Raw genomic sequence first — 14267 nt, forward strand, 5'->3', positions numbered from 1 at the left:
GTACTCCTCTCTGAACAGAGGCACAGCCATGATCTCCTACGCTGCATCTAACGAGGGGGAATGGAGGAAGGAGCTAGGCTCACCGAGGGGAAGAAGTAGAGGACGTCCTGACCGGAGAGAGACGACCGACGACAAGTTGATGCAGATCAGATGCAGAACCGAAGAAGGGGAACGGGAACACTGGGATCACGTCGGAGAAGAGCTCCTGCCCGTCCCTGTGGTCGCGCCCCGACCTCAACGACGACGGGAATGGAACGCGGAGGCCTTCCCCGAGCTCCCTAACATGCTGGCTAGAGCCGGAGGCGATGGAGGCGATGGATGCGCGGTTGACAACGGCGGCGGCCTACTGCTATCTCTCTGCTACTCTCCTCTGCACATCTTACCTTTGGCAAAGGGAGAGAGAGATGGAGGGGAAAGTGGCGGCGCTAGGAGGGGGACGCGGAACCCTAGGCTAGAGGGCACGCACGCCGAGGATAAATAGGGCCTCAACGTCCGTGATCCTCACGGCGTCGCTCGCTCTCTCCCTGAAGTCTGTGATGGAAAGCATGCACGGGACGACGCCGTCAGGAGAAGAAGAAGGAGCACGCGGTGGGCTGCCGCGGGGAAACAGAGAGGAGAGATGGGCCTCGGGAGGGAGAGAGAGGCCCATGTTGGCGCGTGTTAAGGGAAAAGAAACCCACTGGGGTTTCTCATTTAAAACCAACGCAGACAAAAAATAAATACACAGGCTAAATTGTTGGAGTTAAAAATAAAACAAAATACCCCTGGTCATAAGGGAATTATGACCTAATTGAATAAAAAATAAAAGAAATTTTTGGACCATCAAAATATTTACAAAACAGAATTTAATAGATCTGTTTTGTGAATATTTGCACCACCAAACATGGTTTCAAAACAACAAATTTATAACATCACATCCACCACAAATAATGCTAAAGCATGGGCATTTTTGAAATAGGGAAGGAGCAATTGAATCATGGCTTGAGATAAATAGAGAGGGGGAAGTTTTTAATCCTAATGCAATCCACATAGAGCTTCCTACTTTCAAACCACACCCACATCATTTCACATATCACCATCACATCACAACATATCATCACACCACATACACATGATCACATGGATACACAAGGCAACAAACACAAATGGCATGGATGAATGGATGCATGCATGCAAAGTAAAAAAAGACAAGGTGACAACACATGAAATGACACATGCATTGAACTCTCATTGCAATGACAAGGTGGACCCACATACAGAAGGTTCCAAATAAGGCAAGTTACACTCTTGGGGCATTACATAATTGCTCTACCACATCTATTACATTTTGGAGGGTGGTGCCTCCTATATTGGTTAAGTGTCTCTTGGGAGCCTCCAACTTTATGTTGTGGAGTTGAACCAAGATGTTTGTAAGGGCAAGTAGATCGCCTACTTTATGAAGATCTACCTTGAGTAAGGCTAGTCCTTCGTGGGTGGAAGCCGTGGTGGAATAGCCAAGGCCGCTTCTTCGTGGACCCCTTATGGGTGGAGCCCTCCATGGAATCCCGCAACCATTACCCTCCGTGGGTTGAAGTCTCCACTAACATGGACATACGATAGCGCCACCTATCAGAACCATGCCAAGAATCTCCGTGTCAACCTCATGCATTTGATATCCCTACCTTACTCCTTATTTTACACATGCATGTTTTACATTCTTTTGCTACACTCTTAGAATTGCATGTGTTGGGTGTGCTTGACTTGCCATAACTACCAAATCAGCCCCTCAACTTAAATTGGGAAAAGGCTAAACTTTTATCTTCTCAAGTAGTCTAATCACCCCCTCTAGACATACTTTCGATCCTACAAGTGGTATGAGAGCTTTGGTCTCCATTGCATTGGTTTCACAACCTAGGAGAGTATGGCGTCTAGTGAGGGAAACTATCACCATAGAGGTCCATACTTAGGTGGCACTAATTTGCTAGTTGGAAGCATAAGATGGAAATGCATATTCTTGGCTTTAATCCTCACGTTTGGGTTGTTATTCGTGTTGGTGTGCAAGGTAATTTCTTCGGAGAAGGGCATGAACCGGATCATGATGCGATAGCCGATGAACTGAAGATGTTGCAACTCAATGCACAAGCCTGCGACATCATCTTCAACTGTCTATGCCCCAAAGAATTCAACAAAATCACCCGCCTTGAGAATGCAAAAGAAATTTGGGATACTTTGATCGATATGCACAAAGGTATTGATTCTGTGAGAGAATATAAGTTGGATGTGCTCCAAAGTCAGCTTGACAAGTTCAAGAAGAAGGATGGTGAATGTGTCGCTGAAATGTACTACAGGCTAGCTCTCATCACCAATGAGATTGCCAGCTTAGGAAGCGAAGAGATGACCGACAAATTCATCATCAAGAAGATACTTAGAGCCCTTGATGGAATGTATGACACTCTATGCACATTGATCCAAATGATACCAAACTACAAAGATCTCAAGCCAACTGAAGTCATTGGTAAGATTGTTGCTCATGAGATGTCACTCAAGGACAAAGATGAACTGCACAACAAGTCAAGCGGTGCTTACAAAGCTTCATGTGATGCTCCCGTTATTTCAAAGGACAATCCTGTCACTGATGAAGAGATAAGCCTCATGGTCAGAAAATTCAACAGGTTCTACAAGACTAGAGGCAAAGAGAGAAGCTCAAGCTCAAGACATGATGAGAAACATTCGTCCAGTCGTGACCGAAACTGCTACAATAGTAGGAAGCCTGAACACTACTCGAGTGAGTGCTCGGCTCCTTACATATGAAGAGAAGAGTCACCTCGAAGACCAAGCTCACAGAATGAGTCACCTCGCAGAGAGAGAGAGAGGCAAAGAATCGGAGAAGAAGGACAAATACACCAAGGTCAGCTCAAGAAGAAGACATCAAGCTCATGTTGGTGAATGGGTTTGTGGCTCCGAGTCTGACAACCAATCTGAGAGAAGCTACCACTCCGACTTCGACTATAGTCACGATGAAGGTGTTGCCAGCATTGCACTTGTTTACTCCAACTCCTACGAACTATTTGATTCACCAAATGAGGGGTTCGGAAACTGCTTCATGGCTAAAGGCCCCAAGGTATCACACCTCGAGTATCTTGAGTTTAATAGTGATGAGGATGACTTATTAAGAGAAGATGACTTGCTCTGTGATAAAACTAGTGTTTGCAATGAAAATGGACATGCTAATTATCATGTTAGTCAAGAGAAATCTGTCGGATTTCGGGCTCCGCAAAACCCTAAAGATTCGAACTGAGGGGCGTGTACGAAGATCTCTCTCGGGATCGCCTCACCTAACTTGCTACTCGCTGGGGATGGCACATAACTCACTCGATGGTGAGGAAGACACAAAACACAGCAGTTTACCCAGGTTCGGGCCGCTCAGAAGTGTAATACCCTACTCTTGCTTTGGTGGATTGTCTCTCGTGGAGGTTGGTGGATGAACTAGTACAGTGTTCAAGGGCCTCCGGAGGCTGGGTGGCCTTTGTGTGGTCTGGGCGTACGAATGAATCAGAGCCCTCTACGAAGTAACATATCCTCTATATATAGCGGCGGCTCGGGTCCTCTTCCCTTATCGTTCAGCGGGAAGGGATCCCATAATGGCCAATTTTGAAGGGGAACAGGGGAACATGCCTCCTTGTCCAAAAGGTGGTCTTCTCCTGCAAAGTGGTTGTCAACGCAACAGGGACGGGTCCAGGGATGACGTCCTTCCTGCTGGTGGGCGGTGGTGGCCTTGTTGCACCAGAATGGAAACCTTTGGAAGATGCCTTGGGAACCCGCGTACATCCTTACCTCCTTTGCATGAAAGGGGAAACTGCACCATCCTGCAATCCGCTCCTCGCCTGTCCTTTCCCCGCGTCATCCTTGACTCGTGAGGCCGGGTCTTGCCTCGGAATCTCCACCGCTCCGGAGGGGTCCTGAGGAGGCCCCGTGCGGGTCTTGATGTTGCTCCTCCTCGCGAGGCTCGGGCCCTTGCAAGGGCCTTGTCCTGAGTGGTGCCACGCCCGATTGTGTTTGCTTGATGAAGTGGACCAACCCTGGGCCACACGCAGGAAGGTCTGGGTACCCCCATTCTGAGAACGCGGACAGTATCCCCTAGGCCCACGACGCGCTCGGGTTGGCTTCTGGGCGAAGCCTCGGGGACGATCTCAAGCGCCGCGGGCCCTAAACGCGTGCGGGCCAGGTCTAGCGTGCGTCACACGACTGATGTCAGGTCTCCCTCGCCTTCTGTCTCCACCCGAGCTATTAGGAACCTGTCTCGTTGCGTTGGTCCACTATTGCTTTCCCTCCTCACACACTCGCTCTTCCTCCTCGGTCTCCAACTCCAACCGTCGTCTCCCAGATCCAGCATCGCGCTACTCCCTTGTCGGTTCAGTGATGGCGCCCGCGAGCAAGCAGAAGCCAGAGACGCAAGGTCCTGCCCCGGCTTCTCCGCTCCTGGAGTGCGCCCTCTCCAAGGATGTGGATATCACCCCCGTGCTCCCATGAACCACGAACGAGTCCAATGAGCACGGGCGGACCCTGATCTGGCCCAACGCCACAGCGAAGAGGCGTGCGTCAAAGGCGGTGTATCGCTTCTTCCTCCATAACATCTTCGTCGGGCTCGTGCTGCCTTTCTGCTAATTCTTCACCGCCATCCTAAACCACTATGGGATCCAAACCCTTCACCTCCAGCCCAACTCCATCTTGCTCCTGTCCGTCTTTGCTTTCTACTGCGGGGCCTTCGTGGGTGTGTGGCCTTCAGTAGCCCTCTTCTGCCATTTGTTTAGTTTGCGCCTGCATGGCGGTGCCCATTTGTCGGCATGCATCTCATTCGTAGCGGCTCAGAGCGTAAATTTGCTCCTGAAGGTTGGGAAGAAGGTGGAAAACTTCAGGCACCGTTGGGTTCTCATGAGCCTCAAGGATGCCAACCCTCGGCTGGAGGAGCTGAAGGGCCTGCCGGAGAACACTTCTAGTGGAGCTCAGCGAAGCTCGCCGACCCTCGGGCTGCGCCCATTCTGGAGCGCTTCTCCCACGACATTAGCGCCAAGAGGCTGACTGGTGGGATGATAGTGAAGGAATTCTTGGCGCAGCGCCTGACGCCCCTTCAGGCCCATTCCAGGCCCCTATGGTACTGCCAGATTGATGATGACAAGCTCAGGCTTCGGTCCCAGGACCTTCCTGCTGAGGAGCTGAACAGGGTCGTGGCGACCCTGCTGGGTGGTGACCTTAGTGACCTTCCCGAGGCTCTGGTTCCGCTGTACCGTCTCGACGACCGGGCCAAGCTGATCGCCGCACTACTTGTCTTTGATGAGTGGGGGCTCCTCTCGGGCGAGGGATCTGGCCCGGTAGCGGTGTCATCGGACAACACCTTCGATGGGTAGTACTCGGAGAAGACCGTCGAGGACTACGCGACGAGCGCGCCTCTCCCATCGAAGGTCGTCCTTCTGCGCGAGCTTGAATATGATGATGTCACTGGAGAAGTCTCCGTGGTAATCTCCTCGCGTCTGACCAGGATCACTAGGGGACCCGCGTCGACCCTGCACGCCACGTGGTCCACAAGCGTGCTCGCCCCCAAAAGCACGGGGCTGAGGTTCCCTCGGCGCATCCTGCCTCCACCGGCAGGAAGTCTGAGGCGCCGGGCTCACCCCCCTCCGTGGGGGGCTCTGTCGCCCTATCATCGCCAGGGCAAAGAGGAAGAGGAGATGGGTCGACGTCGAGGAGTAAGTGACTCGTCTTGGCACACCGAGCACGTCCATCGTCCGTGCATGGTTGTTTTCCTTTTTGCCCGATGTCCAGGGGAGTTGCCCCGCCGGGGGAGAAGAAAAAGAAGGTGAGCGTCAAGGCGAAGGTGACTCCTGACACACTATTGGCCCTTCCCAACGCGTCGCCGCCTGCCGGAGAAGAAGGGGAGACTCGCGAGGCGGCCTCTCAGGCCTTGGTCAACGAGCCCCCCGAGCCCCCGAAGTGTCCCGTGGCGGTCGTGGCGGCTCCGTTGCTCGAGCGGCAGGCTCTTGAGGCCCCTTAGTACACCGATGCGGAAATGCTCGCAATCTTCGAGCAACCTTCGGAGCCCCCTGTCCCTCGTGACGCTGCCTCCTAGACGGTACCAGCCGCGACAGACTTGAGGCTCCCCAGGAGGAGATCCAGAGGACTTCAGTATATGCCCAGGGCGTCCTGAACGAGGCCTTCGCTACCCTGGGCAAGGTTGCGATCGTGATGGCGGAGGGCGAAAAGGAGGCCAAGGCCGCCTGCACTGTGCGCGAGGAGGTGATGGAGGAAGACGAATCCGCTCGAGCCGCGTGTGAAGAGGCGATGAAGGAAGCCGCACCGGCTGCCAAACGCTATGAAGAGGCGGAGGCTCGCCTGAAGGCCTTCCAAGAAGAACAAGCCGAGCTAGCCGATCAGCTTCACCTGCGGGAGGAAGAACTCGAGGCCCGCAAGACCAAGCTCGCCGCCTGGGAAGAAGAGTTGTCCCAGGAGGAAACTCGCCTCGGCGCGAAGCAGACATGCTTGGACGAGCAGGAGAAGGAGATCGCCTTGAAGAAGACCCTTCTTGATGCCAAGGGGGATGCCCTCGCCGCGGACGAGAAGGAGAAGGTCGCGGAGCTGGTCGACTTCCTTGACGTTGAGCTCAGGCTTCAAACAATGCTCCACACCCTCTGCCGGGACGGGTTCGACGAGCCTCTGGCCACCCCAGAGGGCGGCGTTGCCATGCTCGCGTAAGGACGCCGTCATCCAGGTGGACAAGGTCTTGGACAGTGAGTGCCGCAACCTCTTTTCTGAGGCTGCGACACGCGTCTTCAGTCGTCTTATTCTTCGTGAGCTGGGGTTTGACTTCGACTTCGTGATCCGGCCGGTGCCTACTGAGGCCCGCGACAACGCTGCGGAGGCGATGAAGGGCCCCGTGGAGGCGTTGGTGAAGAGGTTCACCCGCGTCGCCGTTCCCCCATCTCCGAATGCCGCTAAAGCCGACGACAGGGAAGACGGCGCCACTGACATTGACGACAAGCCCCCTGAAGATGGAGTGATCGGCGGCGGCGGTTCCTCATGATTTCTTCCCCTTGTTTTTCCTTGTAAGGCATATCGTGCCTCGTGGAGGCGTCAAACTCATTTGCCTTTTCAAGAACTTGTTAAGGCTTGTAATAACTGGCTTACTGCTCGAATGTTTTCGTTGACTCGTTTCTTTCTTGTTTGTTGTGATACTCTGCGTCGGCAGGGCTCGGCCCACGCATACCTCGGCCGCTATTGAACTGAATGGATTCGAGGACGGCCCAAGAGGCGAGGGGCTACGAGTCTAGTTAGGCTCCTGAGTCGTGATGCTCAGGAGTCCCCTTGACGTGCGAGTAGCCCTCATGAGGGGAATGCGGCGAGGATTTTGAAACTGTAGAACACCTTCAGCACTCTGCGCCGGCAGGGCCCGCCCCGCGCGTACCTCCGCCGCCAGTGGACCGACCAGATACCAGGACGGCCCAAAGGGGGAAGGGGCTACGAGCACAGTTAGGCCCCTGAGTCGCGATGCTCACGAGTCCCCCTTTATGTACGAGCGACTCTGATGTTCCTCCTAAGAAACTGACAATTTGAGACTCCCGAACTCCTTCACCACTCTGCATCGGTAGGGTATGCCCCGCCCATACCTCTTCCGCCGTTGGACCGCCTGGGTGGCCCAAGAGGGAAGGGGCTACGGGTGCAGTTCAGGCTCCCGAGTCGTGATGCTTAGGAGTCTCACTTGACGTACGAGTGACTCCAGCATTCTCCCTAAGAGATTTTAAGTGGCTTGTCAAGCGGATTAGGTTCTGCGTTGGCAGGGCCCGCCCCGCGCGTACCTCCACAGTCGTTGAACCGACCGGATTCCAGGATGATCCAAGAGGGAAGGGGCTACGGGCGCAGTTAGGCCCGTGAGTCGCGATGCTCAGGGGTCCCCCTTGACGTACGAGCAGCTCCGTACCTCCAGTTGTATGTCCCCCGCACTGGGCGTGCGCGTAGTCGTACGTGGACTGGGTTGACTTCCTGGCCAGCTGTGGGCATAGTCATTGGTGGGCTGTGTTGATTTCCTTGCCAGCTGCGAGCATAGTCATTGGCGGACTGAGTTGATTTCCTTGCCATCTGCGGGCATAGTCATTGGTGGACTGAGTTAATTGCCTCCGTCTTCACCCCAGTGTGGAGCGTAGGGTGCCACTAGGCGTGGGAGGGACCCCTCCATGTCCTCCGGGGCCCCGGGCGTATACAACATCGGCTCGTTATTACGTGAGAGTGTCATGGTGGGGGTGTATGTGGGAGGTCACGAGGACGCTTTGGCGTAGCGAGTGTCCCTACCCCCGAGGAAGAGGCGCCTGATTCCTTTCTCGTCTTCACCCAGCATGGAGCATATGCCATCTAGTCGGCATGGGAGGGACCTCTCTGCGTCCTCGAGGGGCCCCGGGCGTATACAACCTCGGCTCGTTATTACGTGAGAGTGTCGGGGTGTATCTGGGAGGTTGGGAGGATGCTTTAGCCTCGCGAGTGTCCCTACCCCCGAGACATAGGTGCCTGATTCCTTTTGGGTCATTGGTAAACCCTGTTGACTTCTTCTTCTTCGGGAGTGAGGCTGGGTGTCTGCTGCCTCAGGAGGCCTGCAAGGATAAGCTTTGGCTGGAGCCCCCAAGCGGGGTGTTGACCGCCCAAAGATGCAAGCAAGGTAGAACGTTAGTGTTTGAAGTGGGTGCGACAGAAACAACTGAAGGATGCGTAAATTAAAGTAGCGGTTGGGGAGTGCCCCGAACTCCTAGAGGCCACATGACCCTGTGGGCGCCCTCGGACAGAGTGAGCCAACAAATTATCTGGCAGCAGCCAACAAAAATTCACCTCGCAGCCATGCCGCTGAAGTGTCGAGGACGCCGTCGTCGCTCGACCTCGTGCTTCCACGATCGCGACCCTCACGGGTCCGCCATCTGCCGAGCCTCAGGACCTTCTCTTGGCTCAAGCGTCTCCTCCAGCCCGAAGGGCATGAGGGTGCAGGCGCCTGGGCACACCCACCGATGGTCAGCTTGCGCGGGCCAGAAGGGGCCTTGTACCACGACTCTGTCGATTGCGAGCGCGTTGATGCAGATGCGGGGCTGGTCGACCGTGCCGACGATGGCGATGGCGATTGGTGATGCAGGGTAGTCCCCGCCTCGCACGACCTAGGCCTCACGAAGTTCTTGGATTACCGTGATGACGGACTCACGAGAGGTGGGCAGACGCGCAATGGAGTGCGCCCTCGGGTTGTGCTCGAGCGCCACCCTCGCCTCACTGGTCAGGCGGGGGAACCTCCCCCATGGGAGCTCCGAGGCCTGACCCAAGGGGGGCGTCGAGCGTGTCTTCCTATGCGATGGGAGGAAAGACCCCGTCCCCGGGAACGGAGCTTGAAGTCCCAGGACACTACATGGGGAGGAGCTGCTTCTTCTTCTTGCGTGGGTCCCCGCGAGGTGGCTTGTCTTCTTCGTCGTCCGAGCATTCCACCGCCGCGGTGCGGTAGGCGCGCTCGAGTGTGCAGACGACATCCTTCTCGTCGCAGGCGATGGTGATGACGTTGTAGCCATGGTGGGTCACTGCACTACTAAAAAAACGGCTATAGCTAATATGGGCATTAATGGTGCACCATGTATGTGATGCGCCACTGCTATATAGCAGTGGTGCACCAGATATAGGTGCGCCATTAATGGTCATATTACTAATGGCGCACGTAGTGTGTGTTGCGTCATTACTAGTTTTTGTCCTGACCCCACACCCTTACTAGACTTAGTAGTGGCGCACCAGGGAAAAGTGCGTCATTACTAGTTAGTAATGGCGCCCACACCCACGGTGTGCCACTGCTAACAATTTTTTTCAATTTTTTAAAAACTAATAATGACGCATCAGGTGCGTCATTAGTAACCCTAGTTACTAATGGCACATTCTTAGGAGTTGGGTCATTGGTAACATGAGAGGAAAAAATAGAATAAAGAGCCTTTGTCCTCCTCCTCTTCCCCTCCCTCTCCACGGACCCGGACCCGCCATGACGAGCTCCTCCACGCCGTCCCGCAAGGTACCAAACCCTAACCCTCCAACCGATTCCCCGCCGTCGGGAGCAGCGGATTGGCCGTCTCCGCGCGCGATTGGGCCGGAAATCTCTGACCTTTTGTTTCTGATTGCGTGGGCGTGGGCGTGGGCAGGCGCTGAGCAAGATCGCCTGCAACCGGCTGCAGAAGGAACTCGCCGAGTGGCAGGTCGGCTCGCCCGCCGGCTTCAAGTACAAGGTCTCCGACAACCTCCAAAGGTGCACCCCGCCCCTTTCCGATCCTCCTCCCCCCACCCCTCCATGTCTATGTCTATGATGATTCTTGCGCGGGGATGGTGTTCTCCCCCCTTCCAGGTAGATTGATTGATTGATTGATTGATTGATTGGTTCGGGCTAGTGGTTGCCTAACAGAAGAAATTATTTGTTCTCCGTTGGATGTGCAGGTGGGTGATCGAGGTGGGCGGCGCCGAGGGCACGCTCTAAGCCGGCAAGACGTACCAGCTGCAGGTCGACTTCCCCGAGCATTACCCCATGGAGGCACCCCAGGTGAATCCTCCTCCTCTCTCCTTTTTCTCCAATGATGATGATGGAGGTTGCACTTGCACCATCAGTTATCGTACTCTATTCTAGTGTTATTAAAGTTGCCTCAGTTTGGTTCTGCTGCATCAATTGGAAAATAAATAACCCTGCCCCTATATGTCTCCAGGTCATTTTTCTCAACCCGGCGCCAATGCACCCGCACATTTACAGCAACGGGCACATCTGCTTAGGTAAACTCCATCGTGTCGCGCCTCTCCCCCCCTCTCCTCTCAGGGAGAGAGAAATATTTGTTTATGCCTCCGGTGGTGGCGCTTATTTTGATTAGCTAGCTTTGCATATGATGTGTGGGAATGTTCCTTGCCTAACCTAATCTAACGTCTAGCTGTCGGTCGGTTAGCTGCCAAGATTCCATTCGTTAGCGGAAAGTCACCACCACCACCCTTGTCCTCAAGTTGTGCCTTTGATAGTTTTTGGAGTAGCGACACGGTTTAGCTGGCTTTATATCGCCTTTCTATTCCATTACATGAAAAAGGAAGTTTTCATGGGATTACCAGAAGCATGGCCTTGTTAGATGCGAAGATGCTTTGTGCTTTGCGTTCTATGTTTGTCTCGTTTTCCCTGCTGACCTTGTTCATTTTTTGTTGGGTTTGGCCAGCTACCATCAACATTTCCATAATGGTTAATCGTTCCAGTATTAGTCCTCCAGTGTGCCTTTCCAGTTTTCAGAGTAGCTGCACTGTTGAGGTGCTTTAACTCGCCTTTCGGTTCCAATACTAGAAAAGGAAGATTTGGTGGGATCGCCAGTCCAGATGCATGACCTTGTAAATGGAGGTGCCTTGTGCTTTGCGTTCTAAGTTCTCTCACTGTTCCGTTGGTGGTGGACTGTCTCGTTTGGCCCGCTGACCTTGTTAAATGCAGGTCATTTTTTCGGGTTTGGACAGCTATCATCGACATCTGTATAATGGTTAATCGTTCGAGTCTTCAGTGTTATGTTCTGTTACTTGCAAGAAAAGTTCTTATCTCCTGTTGAATTTCTCATCTATTGCTATTAAAAATCATTTTATTTTCTCGCCTTTAACTAAACTAGCTATATGAACAAGATAGCCTATATAATAGAACTTCCGTTCAGCTATGTCAATAGACATTTTTGGTTGCTAGCTGTATGCATACATAATCTGTCTTTGAGGTGAAATATTCAACGACTTTCCTTGGACAATGTTTTATATGTTAGCAGGACATAACAAATTCTCTTGCAGCTTTTCAAATGTTGGATGTGGCATTTACTGTCGTTATTACTCATGAATATATCAAGCTAAATCTTATAATAAATTAGGCAGGTGGTTACCTCAAATGAAAACACAAGCCACTTTCCATATTAATGATGTGATATCTTCAGCATACCTTTTGTTCTTGCTCATAATCACAATATCAAAGAACTTGTTTGTACATTCCCATCATTCCAGTTTAAATGTACACTATAATTCATCGTCAACCTAGTGTGGTAGCATCATCACTGCAGTAACCCAGTGATACTCCAACTTTCCAAGCTGTTCCAATTTGCATCTCTGCTTCCCTTCATCATTCTAATAAGGTACCACAGCTAGTGGGTGACAAGTAGTTTGTGCTAAATAAGTTGGAGGCACCCTCCCTGAACATGGCCCCACTAGTGACCGGTATAAGTTATTAAGCTAAGCTGCTGCCTTTCCCTTCTGGTGAGGATTATGAACACGAAATTGGAGCTAGTCCTCTATGCAGAACTCCTAAACCACCAACCCCGTTTGAATCACCATCCCTACGTGAATAAAACAAGCACCTTCCTACTGAGTCGACATTTGGTTCATGTGGTTATTTGCTAAGGAAGCTAGTAGGGGTGATTCTATTTGCATTAATTTTGGCAATGTTTTAATTAACTAGATGCCGATGGTGGTGTGAGTTAAAGAGATATACAATTTTTTGGTATCTAAAATTTGAAGATTTCACTGTAGGATAGAAGGGACATGCTCACAGGCATTCAAGTTATATAACCAGTATCACCCTGAACATTGGACTTTCGTTGCAACACTGAGTCAGATTTCTTGATCTATTAATCAGCTCTATGGTGTGATCCTTGTAGCCACTTGCTCAACTTTGCGAAAGACGGCAACATTTTTTCTTTTTAATTCTCTTACAATGGTACATAGTCCCAGTGTTGACGAGTCAACTGATTATAATTTTCTCGTCGAGGTTTTAAATTATAAAACAGCTGCACATATGTCACTTGAATATATGATTTTGTCGACTATGAAGTTCTCAGTGTGATCTCTGTCACACAAATTAGAAAAAAGAAGAGGCTGAACGTTCATGTGACCCATCCTAGCAAAATTGTAGGGCGGAGGCGGAAGCTAGATACGCGCGCTATCTAGCGGGAGAGAGGAGGGAGCGGAGGAGGAACCGGATGAAGATCAGTTTCATCGCGATGATGCTCATCATGACCGCAACCCTCTTCTATGTGATGGTATTTTAGATATCGACTTGTAATGTGAAGACAAACTCGCTACTCGCGGTCTCGAGACTTGTAATGTTCTAACTTTGTTCGGTATTTTGAATTCGGAGACTAATATGATGAATTGTATTCGGAGACTAATCTTCTATTGTATTCGATAAATCTGTTGTTTATATTCTGTGCTGTAATTTATTTTGTAACCTGTGCAAATATCAGAAAAGCAAAAAAATTAATTCCTAATATTCATAGTAGTGGCGCACCATATTGCATTTTAGTGGCGCACATAAATAAACACCCTAGTGGCGCATTATCTAAAAGTGTGCCATTAGTAACCCAGAGCACAAGGTACACATGGTCCCCTGGAGTAACAACAGTGACGCACTTCTGGGCCTAGTAATGGCGCACTTTAGCTGCGTCATTAGTGTCAGGGATAGTAATGGCGCACCAGGTGGTGCGTCACTATTATGTAGATTAACAGTGGCGCATCAGGCGTGTGCCATTACTACTTATTAGTAGTGGCGTGATAATAGTGGTGCACCTATAGTGGGCCATTAATAGCCAAAATAGGTGCACCACTAACAACCTTTTTTCTAGTAGTGCTGCCATGAATTTGACGAGAGCCAGGTACCCAAGGATCACGTTGTACGACAGGTGGATGTGCGCAGCATCAAAGACGATGATCTCAGTATGGTAGTTCTTGCGCTTGCCGAAGGTGACTGGTAGACGCACCTGCCCGATGGGCACGGTGGACCCTTCTGCGACTCGTGAGAAGGGCTTGGTTGGCATGAGCTATTCGTACGACAGCTGGAGTGTTTCGAAGGTCTCGACCGAGAGGACGTTGAGCCCCGCTCCACTGTCGGTAATGGTCTTGGTGACGAGGACGTTGCTGATGGTCGGGGTGCACATCATGGGTAGCTTGCCGGCCATGAACGAGCACCTGAGCTAATCACTAGGGTCGAAGGTGATGGTGGTATGGGACCAGTTGAGGGGGCACATCGCTTCAGGCTTCGGGAGAGCGGCATTCACTTCCCGGGCGAACTGCTTGAAGGCGCGGTTCGAGACCGGGGTCTCGACGCCGCCCAGGATGGAGGCCACTACCCTTACCTCCTCGAAGTTCCCAGTCCCATCATTCTGCCTGTCTTCATCCCTCCTTCTGGGTGACAGAGGCAGCTCAGCCTCACGAGGGCAAACCTCATGAGGCCGACCGCGTTGTTGCCCCTCTTGAAG

The 14267-nt window shown here is 52.1% G+C and overlaps 1 pseudogene; it reads left to right on the top strand.

The window, feature by feature from the left end:
• The first annotated feature begins 9934 nt into the window (after positions 1-9934).
• LOC123395359 lies at positions 9935-12954 on the top strand (annotated as a pseudogene).
• The last annotated feature ends 1313 nt before the right edge of the window (positions 12955-14267 follow it).

This window comes from Hordeum vulgare, chromosome 5H, assembly GCF_904849725.1.
Source record: "Hordeum vulgare subsp. vulgare chromosome 5H, MorexV3_pseudomolecules_assembly, whole genome shotgun sequence".
NCBI classification, from domain to species: Eukaryota; Viridiplantae; Streptophyta; class Magnoliopsida; order Poales; family Poaceae; genus Hordeum; species Hordeum vulgare.